General features: G+C 46.2%; 1 protein-coding gene across 3 annotated transcripts in view; it reads left to right on the top strand.

Annotated features, from left to right (window-relative positions):
- Positions 1-14,292, top strand: part of ACKR3 (atypical chemokine receptor 3) — a 44,169-nt gene that overhangs the window by 17,984 nt on the left and 11,893 nt on the right. The window contains exons 4-5 of one of the 3 annotated variants that reach the window (XM_068196658.1): positions 3,060-3,235; positions 5,295-5,409. The exons of 1 other annotated variant lie outside the window; for it this stretch is intronic. The gene's annotated coding sequence lies outside the window, so the exon portion shown is untranslated. The remainder of the gene's footprint in view (positions 1-3,059; positions 3,236-5,294; positions 5,410-14,292) is intronic. One more of the 3 variants, XM_068196660.1, reaches the window with a different exon arrangement.

Raw genomic sequence — 14,292 nt, 5'->3', positions numbered from 1 at the left:
CAATGGAAAGGTCACGGAGATGGGAGCTGGGAGAATTGCTGTTGTGCTTGCTGGAGAAGTCTGGGAAGGGGAATGCAGTGCTGGGAATGAGGTTAAAACACTTGTGAATGGGTTCAGTCCATGGGGATTTGTGTTACTTTCTGCTGTTGGAGACACAGGAGCGCCTGCTCCCTCTCTGTGGTCACCGGCCCCTGGCCCTGTGTGCCCTCACATGCCATCCTTGGTCACCACAGAAGTGCTGGTGATAAGCAGGTGTCCCTGGCTGGCATGTAGGAAGGAGAGTCTGCTTTCCTTGGGAATACTTGCCCCAAAAACTGCTGCAGCCCTTTTATGGGGCTCGGCCCGTTCCCTGTTGCCGTGGCTGACAGAAACCAGACCCCTCACTTTGGTGTGGACTCTGTCCACCAGCAACCAGCTGGTGCTGGTATTTGATATCAGCTGGGAAAGCCATCAGGAAGCTTTGGTTGTTGTTTTTTCCTTCCCTTTTTTTAAGATTTCCATTGCTTTCTCAGCCTTGCTCCCCACTCTGTGCTTGGTCTGTGTGGTTCCATGTGCCCCCAGCAGGGACCCACACAGTGCCAAGCTGTAGGGACATCCCTGATGTGTCTCACTTTGGGCAGTCTGAACTTGGCAGCATTTCTATCAAACTAGAGAAAAAGCTCTGGAGCAGACTTTTTTCCCCAGTCAAATGCATTTCCATGCCTGAAAGTGGGTACATGTACAATTTATTAAAAGCAATCCTTGGAAAGCTACAAGCTGTAACTTTTAAATTTCTTGTGTGTTTATTTTTATTTAAAAAAAACAAACACCATGTTTTTTTCATTAATGGATAGTATTTACTTTAAGTACAGCAGAAATCTGATGTTGAGCTTCAAACGAAGTAAATCTCCATTTATTAAAAGCCTAAGTGCCTCTGTTTCCAGATTTTTTCACGGTACATTTAGGCTCCGTGTTGGAGACTCAAGGCTGAGCAGCCTGAGCTCTGATCCAGCAGGAAGGGATCTAAAAGTGGGCCTGATTTTGGGCTGCATTAAAGGCTGGTGCCATGCAGGGGTGTGGAAAGCCTTTCATGTGGCCACAGGAGGACTCTTCAGAGGCCAGCCTGTGTGGAGGAAAATCTGGGAGCAAGGCAAAAATAGGGATCCAGCCTGTTAGAGGCACCAGATAAAGTTTCGTTTCTGGGGGCTGGTTCCTGTGCTCTAAAGCAAACAAAGCCTCACATTTGACTTTGGTTGGTTTTGCCTTTTCTGGAAATGTGTTGCTTTATCAAGAATTGCTGGAAGCCTCTGAAACCTTGGTTTGCAAGAGGACACTTGAGCAATTTTTGAGAGATTTCTGTGTCAAATCCAGTCAGATGAGGAAGGACCCTCTTTACCACCAGTGTCTCCAGTTTATTACCAGTCTGAGTGATGCAGTTGGAAGGAGAGGTGGCACCCACACCAGCTGTGCTGCCTAAGCTTTGTATCCAGCTCGGTGTGATCAGGTGCCTTGCAGGCACCATCATTAGCAGATAATTGTCCCCTTCTGGAATCAGGTGAAGCCTTTGGACTTGCCTTTGATTCTGTCCAGTGCCAAATGAGTACTGAAAGGCTTACCCTCCTCTCCAGAGGTGCTTAATTCCAAAGGATCTCAAGATGAGATAGGTTAATAGCAACAGTGAAAATCTGTGCCCGTAGCACCTGGTGCTGGATTAAGGCGGGTGCCCCATTTTTAGAAGAGAAAGCAATTTCTCCCCACTAGCACAGGCTCTGTTCAGGACCTTTTGCAGTATTCTAGTACTGGTATTATATTAATAGAACTGGAAATAAGGAAGCCAAGAGTTAGTCCAGCAAGGGGTGAAACCACCCCAACAAAAAGCTCCAGAAGGCCTTGACATCTCCCGGCTCCTCCCAGTGTTCAAAATGTCCACAAGACTTCTGTGTGCTGGGGGAAAAACATGTTAGGAAATTAGCAGATGCCACAGGTGATGGTCCTGAGGAGCTCTGCCCTCACCTTTCCTCCCTGCAGCCATCTTCCCCTCCTGGAATAATGAGGCCTGTTCCTAAATAAATCACATTAAATTCCACACCTTCTTCCCAGGCAAAACCACCCCGGAGTGATAGGCATTAGCATAAGCAAAGCTAATTCCCTAACTTATCTCCAGCGTGCCGTATAATTGATTTCATCAAATAAAATCTGCCTAATAAAGCTCTGGAAGTGAAGGGAAAGCTACAACTTAATTGTAGCTCAGCCAAGAATCAATTCCTCATCTTCTATCTTGTTTTCTGACAATTCCAGTGTGTTGGTGAGGGCCAGAAAAAAAAAAAAAGGACATTTTACAAATATTTCTATCCCCTGGATCATTGACATTTTATACCCAGACTGAAAATGAAAAGAAATTTTGCAGATTGGATCTGCCACAGTAAGGAAATATCTCTGTCAGAATGTCCAGCAATTAAGAGCTTTATCCCTCCATAAAGCTAAATATGGATTTTATCTGTAAATTTGTATTTTAGTTCATCCTGTTGTTTCCCCTGAACACAGAGTTAGGGGAAAAAAGGGATCAAGAGTAACTTGTTTTATGATGTCTGCATTTCAGAGACAGAATAAAAATGTATAACATCATAAGAAGTTACAAGCTCAGTCCTTGTTTGCTGAGTGAAGATGTTTAGGAAGGATTTTGGATAAAACATCTGCAGTGAAATCTTGCAGTCATTCACACTGCAAGATATTCAGCTTTTCTTTGTTTTCAGTGTGGAATTAAGTGTCATATCCAGGAGGAAAAAAAAGGAAGGATTGGACCACATTTATCCAATTTATTTTCTGGAATGCCTGGGTAGCTGGAGAGTGATGGATGGTCTGGATGAGCAGGTGCTGCATAGGCAAAAATTGCCTGTGAAAAAAAATGTTGTAGGAGTCCAGTCCAGCCAAAATGCAAGATGTAGGGTTTTTTTTCCTCAAGATGGAAGTCTTTTCCTTTTTGAAATAGCTTGGATCTCTCCAGTGGGAATGTCAGCTGCAACTTTTGAAAGTTTTAGTTCTTCACCTTGTCTCAATTTGTTGCTGCTTTTCACAACCAGAGAAAATGCAGGAGACATTTTGGCCAAGTAAGAAGCCTTAAGCTCTTCAGAGGAAGATGCTAAGGGAAGTGGCGAAGTGACAGCTCCTGTCTCCTCTCCTTAATCCTGTCAGCCTTGGGATTTCAGCACGGGCTGCTGAGATGGGAGCATCACCTTGATTTGGAGCTCCAGTCCAGGTGGGTTGAATATGCCAGATGTAACAGCCTGGCTTCAGCAGGGATTAGTCAAAGCAGTCATAACATGGCAGGCTTTTAATTCTGGGGATGCCCCACGTTTGTCTTGAAGCTGAGAGGCCGCGGAGATCAGGGAGGGCTGGGAATGGATGGAGGAGGAAAAAGGAGTGTGCTATCCAGAGCCTTGAATTTCTCTCATCCCCTGTCCACACAGAGCTGGCCTTCACTAGAGATACCTCTCCATGCTTTCTCTGTTTGCATAGCTGGGTTTGAAGCAGGCTCTTGCAGCACATACATTCAGAACAAATATCATCCCTATCCATCCTCCCCCTGGTATTCCTTGTGTGCAGGACCAGCAGCTTGCAGCCCCTGCCTCGAATCCTGCAAGATGCTGGAGCTACCCTGAGAAGCATGGCCTTGAAACACACCCTTCCCCAGGCCAGGCACCAGGACACTGGGAATGGGGGCTGGAAGGTGCCTTCAGCCAGGCTGAGGATCCTGAGAGAGGTTTCAGTCTGCAGGGAGGAGCAGCGGGGTGTGACAGGGCTGCCTTTGTGTAGCTCATTACTCTCCCTTCGCCGATTTCTGAACGGAGTCCTGGCGCTGAGACAGACCAGGTTTGCTTTTACTAAAAACAGAGGGGTGGGTTTTTTATTTTTCTTGTACCAAAGTATGTAACTTTAGATGGCCATCTCTGTGCCTGGTCACCTCTGAGATTTTTTTTTTCCACTGACATTCACCTTGATAAGCTACAAAGAGGTAAAAACTACAGTGGCTTGCTGTGTCTTGACTAGTGTCTCGCTTTGATAGAAATCCTCAGGGTAAAAAAAACACCTTGTGCAGCGAAAGCAAAGGCTGAAGTGGCTTTCATGAAGCAGGCTTAGTTCCCCTGGAGGACTGACATCCCCATTTTTGAGGCCTAATTGCATGAAGTCTCCTGTGATAATTTCTTAGACAGCGATGAAAAGCAGCTGGAGCCAGCCCCTGGCATTGAGGGGTACGAGCCCAGCGGGTTGGAGCAGTGTCCTGATAGGGCAACAAAGAGATCCAAAGCCTTGGACAACAGTGACCCTGTGGGATGTGCCTAAAGCCTTTCTTCATCCATTGCTGACACAGATCCCCGGGGGTGATCAATATTAAAATGCTTCCCTGGAAGGTGTGTTTCCTGTGCAATTTGGATCGATGTTGTGGAGATAAAGGAGTGCTTTTGTATGAAGTGATGGTCGCTTTGGAGCAGAGGCAGTGTTTGTAAGAACCCTCAGTCTGACACGGGGCTGATGACATCAGCCTGGCCACACAGGGTGATGGCAAGGACCCATCAGCAGCACCTGTCTTTGTGTGGAGGGACCACAAGCCAGGCTCCCTGCAGCAGGAACCTGAAGGTTTTATGTTCCTGGCTCCCCTTTTTTCACTCCATATTTCAGTATCAGGCAAGGCTGTGCTTGCTCCCTGTGTGTTATCCTGCTCCCAGCGTTCCCCTTCCTTGCTTTCCCAGTGATCCAATGTCCCAGCCGCCGGGCTCAGCTCGTAGCAGTGTGTGGGGTATTGATTTCTGTTCCACAGAACGATAGCCTTCAAAGGATGGCTGGGCATAATGAGCTGGGCAGCTGCCAATAGCTCCGTGTCACCAGCAGCTTGTGACTCTCCGTGTGTCAAAGCTTTGCTGCCCCTCAGTACTTCAGATGTCTTTGTGTCTCTAAGAGCAGGCACAATGTCTCAGCTTCTTGGGGTGCGCCTACATCTTCTGAACCCTTTTTGAAGCTATTTCTGCATTTGATTTGGCAGCCTGAAGCCCACAGAAAGCAAGAACATAGGTTTGGAGGCACGCAACCCCTACGTTTAACTTGGACATCACAGCCCCCTCATAAACCCTAAGGAACAAGCAGTTTTGAAAGCCCTCTGCAGTATTGATTTATCATTTTCTGCAGCATCAGCATCACTTTGAAGAACAAGGGGCTTTGTAATGTAGTTGTACATTTTTCCTAAAAGTATCTTAAGTGCCTCATAGGAGTGTGTGATTGCTCAAGATGCTTCATAATTGATTCTTTCTCACATTTTTCAGTTGTGCAATAAAACATTTGTGAATATCCAGGAACGAGGGTCCTTATAGATGGCATTGACATGTATCAGGCTCACATGAAAACCCCCACATCACCTGCAGGAAGGAGAAAAAGAAGGTAGGAATGAGCCTCAGAATTTCCTGAACCTATGTGGTGGGTTTGAAACGCCTGAAAAGGTTTTAAACGTGGTAGTTTTGCTTCTTGAATCCTCTTCATTCTCAGCAGTGTTGTTTCTGTTCAAGTACTTGATAGGCTGATGCTGAGCTGGTAGCATCATGTCCTAAAGGATTCCAAAAGCAGCTGTCCCAAAGTGTGAAGTTCCACTTGTAACTCAGAGAAGACCTCAATGACCAAATGTATGCAAGGGATTACAAGCCCCACTTGCCTCTTGCTGGTGAGAGGAGGCTTATGTCATCCCAGATACTTTTAGAGAGTAAATAAATGGCTTTGTTTTGCATTATTTGAGAGAAGCCCAATAAGAAATTTGCTCTGTTGACTTCAATTACCTCAAAAACACTTGTAGCCACTTAATCTGGCTCATTCAAGTTCTGTGTGGATTTGTTATGGGGATGTAAATGCTGGTTGGAATCTTACAAAGATAAGTTTTTCTTGAGTGGGAAGGCCAAGAGACTGCAGTTCAGTGAGTAAACAGAGAGGAATATTTATTTCTGGCTCCACTTTGGGATTTCTAGCTCACTGCTCCTCCAGGATGAATGCCAGCAAATCCTTGAAGGTAAGGCAGGGCGTGGGGGTCCTTTGACAAAACAAGTCTTGAGGGTTTGAGATACCATCAGCACACCCCTGTCTGCTTAAATTAACTGATGCAGAACTAACAGTGGTTGTATGACTCAGGGTATGAAGTAAATACCAGTCACTGCTGAATGTTGATCTCTGGAGCACAGGAATTGTTCGTGGCGTGTTGACCTGCCCTGAACTCCTGGGCAGTCCCAGTAGTTACTGATGGCTACAGCCCAAACACAGTGAGCAGCACCTTTTGCTCTGTACAAACACACTGTGAGACCAATGCCGAGTCCCAGGGACTGCCCTAAATGCATCTTGGGTTTTCTCTGACTTCCCAGCATGTCCAAGGCATAAGGAGCTGTTCTGGAGCGACTTGTTATGGGCACCAGATGTTTGCCCTGCCATGGCTGGTCATCCCTGCTACCCAAACACCTGTCTGCGCTAATAAGTACTTCATGCCAAATCCTGAAGGATGAGCCAAAATGTCTTGATAGCCTGGGAAAGCCCCGAGAGTGTGTGTAATGTCTGTTTTGCAAGACCAATCATCATGTGTGGGCCTCTTGCTCAACAGCGTGCTGCTCGGTGAAGGTCTTGCAGAACGGTTGGAAGTGCCTTTTGCCCTCTCCATCATCCATCTGGCCATTCATAGCTTGTTGGGGGATCCAGAGGATTTAGAGGGACTGGCAGAAGGGGCAGCTGGCCTGGTGGCAATCCTGCTGTCTCCTGGTTCCCTGTAATAACCCATAAATTATCCTCCCTCGCTTCTGGAGCCTGCGGTGGGTGTGTGCTGATTACAGCGCTGTGCTTGACTCATCATTGCAGCTTGGCTTCAAAACCAAATGGATCCTTTTCTTTTTCGTGTCAAGAGCATGATTAAGTCCTCCTGTTTCTGTGCAAGAGCCTGGAGCAGCTGCCTCCATTCTCCTCTGGCTGGACTGTGTTTCTCAGGATACAGGAGGGATGCCAAGGAAGCAATGTCTCTCCTGGGAGAGGGTTGGATGAATCATGTTAAGGGAACTCCAGCAGAAAGTTTCACCCACAAAGGGTGGGGAACAGCAGCTGATCTAGACCGAATGATGACTTAACCTTGAAAATTAAGCTGTTGTTCCTTCAATTTTTATCCTGCTGGAAAACTGAAAATATTTCCATGACAATATTTCCATGAAACTCAACTTTTTTTTTCAGCAGAAAACTTCTCTTCTGCCCAAAGTCTGCCTGTTGGAACATTCCCTGCCAGCTCTACTGGTGGGCTGGGAGTTTTCCAGGACTAGCCTGAAGTTTCAATCAAGGAGTTGTTTGGGGGTTTTTGGTTTGTTTATTTGTTTGCTTTTAAGGCAGCCAAGCAAAACAACTGCTGGCAAGAACTTTAGTACCTGATTCATCCCTATAAAATTCTCTGCAAAGTGAGAAGGCATTTGCTTTTAAAACTGAATTTCCTCTGCTACTCCAAGCAAGAGTTAATAAAGGACTTAAAGGTGTTTGTTTCATTTTGGGTGCCTAATCGGTTCTCAATTTGTTTCAGATGAGCCATGTTAAATTTATCCCATGACCCTGTAATTACAATCTGTCTTTCCATCCCTTAAATAGCCACTCTGTCTTTTCAAGCATTATTTTGGTTCACCTTCCTGGCATCCAGTTTTAAGCAAATATTTTAAGCTCTGAGGAGTGTGATTCTCTGCTTTCCACTCTCCTGGCTTCCTTGAGGACAGCAAGGGCTCCATCAGTTTCCACTAATGGGCTTCAGATCAGCTCCAGGTCTCTTTTCTGGTGGAGAACAATTTTTTGGCTGTTTAGAAAGTGGAAAGGAGACTCAGGGAATCTCCTTTTTCTCTTTGACAGTGGAAAACGGCCACTTTCTTTATATTATGTGCCTTGGTGGAGCTGAAAGGTGCTGGAGCAGGCCCTGGAAAGGGAAGGTCCTGCAGAAAGAGGAGGATGGGCCCATCATTCCTGGAAAGGGTGGAGCAGGGTGGCCCCTGGCTCTTCAGGACATCATGAAATGCCACCCATCAGATCCTGGGGATGACTTTAGACTGGCTTGAGGATGGAACATCACCAAGGAATGACATTTCACTTGGATTTTTAAAGTTCTAGGCAGAGCTTCTGCTCCAGGTCTCGTTGGTAACTGAGTTCATAATTTTGGCTTTCACTGCTTGGCCACAAGCCGTGTGCTTAGAAATGGGACTATCCATGAGGCAGTACTGGAGTTTTTCCCACCTCCTTCTCCTTAGTGCCTTCCCTTTCCTGCATTTCTTGTGCTCCTTCAGGCTTTATTGCACTGGCCAGGAAAGATGGAGTTGAAATAGCCACAGCTTTACTTTGAAGACTTTTATACATTAAAAAGAGCTGCTTAACTCCCTTTATGTCAAGCATATGATATTGAAAGCAATAATTCTCCCTCTTTTCCTGCTGGTTTTAGTGGTGTGAGCTGTGCAGAAAGGACTCACACACTGTGGCTGCAATGCATTTGGCACCTGAGCAGAGAAGGGGCAGGTGGTGGATAAAGATTGGGCAGGTCTTCTCTTTGCTGGGACCTCTCCTGATGGCTGGAAAATCTCCAGGGCTGGTTTTGCTCATGTTTTTGCTGTTCTAAGTGGAACTGACTTACAAAAAGGAGTGTTAAGATGGTCCTGCAAACAAACACAGAGGGGTTGGGAAGTTCAACTACTGTGATGATGGGTATTTTTTGGGAAGGAAGGATGTGTCCATTAAAAAATACTCGAGTTTCCACATGCATAATGCCTAGACCTGCCTCAGCAGAGCAAATTCTTCTCAGGTGAGAAGTGATTTTACAAGGACATTTAGGACAGGACAAGGAGGAATGGCTTCCTACTGCCAGAGGGCAGGGTGAGATGGGATATTGGGATGGGATTGTTCCTTGTGAGCGTGGGGAGAACCTGGCACAGGGTGCCCAGAGCAGCTGTGGCTGTCCCTGGATCCCTGGAAGTGTCCAAGGCCAGATTGGATGGGGCTTGGAGGACCCTGGGATAGTGGAAGGTGTCCCTGCCCATGACAGGGGGTGGCACTGGATGGGCTTTAAGGTCCCTTCCAACCATTCCATGATTGTCCCAGAGCTCTCCAAGATGAGCAGTGGCAACTACCTGCAAAGCCCCTGTGGAGAGACTGATCTGTGCCTTTCCTCTGTCTGAAGGAGAGACAAGTAAAGCCCTTCCCAGCACTGGTTTCTTGGAGATGGCATTGCCTGGCTGTGAATATTCATGTGCAGCTTGTTTCTGCAGCAAAAGTGTGAGCAGGGCTGTGATGCTGCTAATTGCAAGTGAAAGTGTTAATTTTCACACAGTTGTAAAAGAAATCCCAATTTGTGAAGATTTTGCTTGAGTCAGGGGTGAAGTTTCTGTCGCTTTTAGAAGGCACAGATGGGAAATGCTGAGTTGGAATATTGAGTCCCTCTTAAAATACTTTATTCCATCAGAAAGATTCCCAGGCTCTCTCAGCATGTTACTTTGTCAAACTCACCTTTTTTTTTTTTCCCTGAGAGAGGTTGGAGTCTCAACTTATTATTCAGCTTTCTATTGCAGCTTTGTTTAGTGGCGTTTATACATTCTTAGATCAAACATTATACAATCTGACCAGGAGTCACGCAATCACAGTGGGAGATGCGAGGAAACAGCATAATTTATTTTATAAACAAAGGCATCATCCACATTAAAGTACCAGTTGGTTAATAAAATGGGTTTTAATGTAATAAAAAAAAATAAATATGCAGCTTTCCCTGAGCTGTGTTTAGAAATAGTTGCACTCAAATGAGGAATGTGGCACCCATGTCTTCCCACAGAGGCTGCCTTCATCTCCTGAAAGCAGCTACCCTGGCTGGTTCTGTCTGGGAAGGCTGCAGGGATTTGACCAGCTCCTTATTGTAACATGGAATGGATAATGAATGCCAGGAGAAGGACTAAACTCCATTTTATATTTATCCAGAGATGAACCAGCTGCTCTAGGTTGGAAATGTGCAAAAGCTTGGGCTAGGAGAACTCTGAGGAGGCTTTAGCAGGGACAGAAAAAGGTGATGTACAAGCATCACTAGATGTTGTCATCACCCACAGCTTGTTCTGGAGGATGTATTCATTAGATCCTTGTGGGACAGCTTTGCTGGTAAAGTTGGAACTCTGGGAAAATGGCCAAATTACTGTGCTTGGGCTGCTGGCTGGGCAGAGGATCCTCCTGAGTGGTTGCTGGACAACCAGCCTTGTTGAGGAGCTGGAGAATTTGCTGAGTGGGGTTTGTGTTGTGGGCAAAGAGCTGGTGGATCAAGCTGCTGCTTCTGGAGCTGAGCCCTGGGAAGGAGGAGAGCTGGGGGGCTGTCTCCTTTTTTTGAGGATGTATTGCCGTGTGGGTAGGCTCTGGGAATTATCAGCTGGATCAAAACTTGCTTTATCCACCAAACATTTTGACAGCTCCTGGAAGAGGAGAGAGGCTAACTTCAGTGAAGGTAGTGGTACAGCGAGCCAGGAGAATATTTCATCCTGGAGCTGCAGCGAGTACAACCTGGACTGCAAACCAAAAGCTGCAGAGAGTTATTACACACACGTGCACACAATAGAGCTCAGAGCCCAGCCACTGAGACCCTTCCTTGGGGATCCATATAAAATACCTCTCACAAAAGCTGCCCTGTGTGCAAGCAGAGGAACTCCTGCTAGTGACGTTAAAAATGGTAAAAAAAAATAAAATCCCACAGCCTCTTTTTCACAAACATCCAAGTAGTGTAACTCTTATCTTGCTGCCAGTCTGTTGGAGATACCAGCACAGCTAAACAGCACACACCATATGGGACACTAAAAATGCTGCTGGGAAGCGCTTTTCAGTCGCTGCTCTGAACTGTGCCAATGTAAAAAAAGTCCCCTTTGTCGTGGTGGTGAATGAATCTTCTTGTTCCCCTTTTTGCCTGGATTTATGTTAAGCCTGGCTTTCAGCCGAGTTTGATCTGCTCACTTTATTGTATTGCAAACAGTAGTCAATGGCTCTTCAGCTCGAGATCGCCTGGATTTATTTTCAGGTCAAGTCAACTCTCCTTGACCCAAGTCTGAACCAAAATACATTCCCAGAAGATTCCCCCACAGGATATGGGATCCAGAGACAGAGTGACATTGTAATGAGTTCAAGGTTTCAGCTCAGTACAACAGAGCCCCTGTTGGTGCAGGGAAGGCACTGAGCAATCCTTATTTCAGCAGATTTTGTCACCCATCAGTCACTTCTCTTCACTGAGCAGTGTCACCACGGAATCCCAGGATGATTTGGATTGGAAGGGACCTTAAAGCTCATCTTGTTCCACCCCCCTGCCATAAGCAGTGACATCTTTGACTAGACCAGGTCACTCCAAGCCCCAACACACTGCTGGTGTTTGTGGTCTGCAGGGAAGCCAGTCCTTATGGATGTGTTTGCATGGCTCTAACATGCCTGTGTGGAATTTGCTGTGCAGGTTTTAAGCAACTGATGAGATGGTCTGCATTCTTTTATTATTTTTTATAAGGAAAGGTGGCATGTCTTTTGGGGACTGCCTGGCACAGAGGCAGAACCAGCTGATACTGTGTCATGAAGTGTAAAACACGGCTTTGAAGATTTGGGACAAAACCAGAATGAACTCATGGATTTAGCCTGGGTGATAAATCTTCCTTCAAAATAAGGCAGCCTTATGTTTGGTACAAAAGACTGTTTATTTCTTCTGTGGAAAAAAAAAAAGAAAAGAAATGGTGTAATCATCTAGGATTAAGTTTCCAGGGGCCCTGTACAGAAGTTAAAGCCCACATTGCCTCCTTCTCATGCTCACATTGCATAATTTGAGTAGTTTAAAAACTCTCTGGCTTCCTATGGTTTTGGGCTATGAGCTGCTGCCAGTGTGCCTTGAACCTAATGCCATTGCTCAGGACCTCAGCATCAGAAATTAAATGTCCAAGTGTTTGGCTGGTATGAACTGCCTGTTTCAACTAGGAGCCTGGCCCAGGTGTGGAAAAAAATGTGGCCTTATTCCTGTTTTCCATCTCAAGGAGGTATTGAATCCACATGGCAAATACACATCTGAGGTCCAGCTGACTTAATGCTGCATTAAGAGTCTTTGTGGTTCGGGTGCACTGCCTTTGTTGTTCTGCCTGCTCGTGGTTAATGTTTCATCAGCCTTTTTTTACTTTATCTCCTCATGTAATTACCTAGGAGCAGCCCCGTGTGCATTTTGGTGATGCTTCAAATTTCACACCTCGTTGGGATGAATGCTGGGAAAGCTGTCACTGAGAGAGCCAGGCCAAGGGAAGGAGGAGAGCTGGAAGTCCTGCAGGAGCTTGTATGTGTGAGCTCTCCTGGGCAGAGTGGTCTATGCGGTCTGAGTGATAAGCAAATCCCATCTTTTCTGATGGCTCAGGTTGGGTTATCTGTGCCTGAGCTGGCTGAGAGTGTGACGGGGTCAAACAGGCACAGATTGTTTTATGGCGCAAGAGCCGCTCAGCAGTCCCTGTTATCTTGTGTGGGGAGCTTAAGCTGTGCTCTCCCCTTGTTCCCCTGGAATAAACTCCTTTGGATGGTGAGTTAGCACAGGGGAAGGCCATGGGCACGAGCAGTTTCTGTACACTGAGTTGTGTGTCTGCTGAAAACCTTCCTGTAGCTATTCCCTGAGGTGATTTTTTTACAATCCACAGGTTTCTCCTGAGGAAAGATGCAATCCAGGAGACAGGCAGGGAGGAAAAAAGGGAGCAGGGATGTTCCTCTTTCAAAGGAACACAAGATTTGTGTGGTCAGGAGACAGGTGGGAAGCCAAAGGTGGAGTGTGACCATACCTGTGGAAGGGGGCCTGCAGCCAGTCCCACCCCACACTGTGGAAGCAACCTCCGTGAGGAGACCTTGCTGTGTGCAAGGTGTCTGCCAGGAAAGGTCTCTCCAGGGAGGCAGAGCTTTATTTGTCTCCATATGATACAACTTAGGCAGGAGATGGGGCTGGATCTGCAGCAGGAGCATCTGACACGTGCCACTGGAGCCTACTGGAGAATGGAGACCAGGCATGTAGGAAGCCTAGGCTGGGAAGCAGCTGGAGCAGGGCTTTGGAGAGCCCATGTTCTGCAGGTGGCTACTGAGCTCTCCTCAAATCCTGAGTGTCTGGCTGGACTGAGAGCCAGTAGAGCTTGGCAATTTCCCCTGCTGAGCCAGAAGCAATCCAGAAGGAGATGGATGACCAGACAGTTCCCAACCACCAAATGTCACATGAAAGCAGCTGTAATGTCTTTGTCTTCTTACCTGTTTGCTGGTGGGCAAACAGTGACTGTTCACAGTAAAAAATTACCCTTTGTGTTCACTTAACATTTTCAAGGAGTTGTGGCTAAATGGAGGTGACCTTCACTCTCAGCTCCCATGCACGGGCTCAGCTCCAAGAACTGCAGTCAAACCACGCTGACTTTCAGCAGCTGGGACTTGGGCCCTGCGTTTAATGTCCCTTCCTCGGTGCTCATGCACTCGGTTTTCCTTGCCAAGATTATATTTGCTTTCCTTCCTCAAGGACTGCTCTAAATATCAGACTTTAAAACAATATGTCTTTTTTCCCCTGCAGAGAACAATATGATATGCCACCGTTGAATTAATATGTCCATGAGAAGTGAATATAATCTCCCCAGTAGATCCCCTTTCTAAAAGATTTACGATTTAATGAATTTTTTATTTCTTACCAGCTAGTAACATTTAGTTGTTTTACACCCAGCAGGGCTCTTTCCCATGGAAGCAAACAAAGGTGGGAGAGATCCCATCATCCTAATTCCAGCTCCTTGCTTTCTTCTCTCTGTCCCCAGCCTGTCACTTGCTGCTGATGCAGATTTCCGTATAGCATGGCTCCTGTCAAAACCTACCCTTGCCATGTTCATATCTCACTGCTAATCTGAGAGTGCGCTGTGAGGACAGGAGAAGTTTTGGAATAATGTTTATGTAAAAATCAGTGTCTCTGAAAAAATCTTCTCTGCTTCCTGCTTAGCTGCTCCAGGCAGGATTTCTGGCTCAGGGTTTGATGTTATCCTCCTCATGGTCACATTCTGGCACGCTCTCAAATAAATGGTAGTAATGTCTCTGACAGCAGATTAAGAAGCAGCAAATAACATCCATGGGTAACACCTTTATTTAGTGGAAAGGGTAAGATGGAAATGAACTGTGAAGGGGAGACCTATCTTCTATAATTACTGGCTACACAGGTCATATTCCTAATTCCACTACCAATTGATTTCTCCTGAAAGCTCTCATTGCATTGAAAATAGCAAATTGATTGCTCTGCCAGCC

The sequence above is a fragment of the Anomalospiza imberbis genome, chromosome 7, assembly GCF_031753505.1.
Source record: "Anomalospiza imberbis isolate Cuckoo-Finch-1a 21T00152 chromosome 7, ASM3175350v1, whole genome shotgun sequence".
NCBI classification, from domain to species: Eukaryota; Metazoa; Chordata; class Aves; order Passeriformes; family Viduidae; genus Anomalospiza; species Anomalospiza imberbis.
The sequence above is the reverse complement of the archived record's forward strand: the minus strand, read 5'-3'. Positions and strand labels throughout refer to the sequence as shown.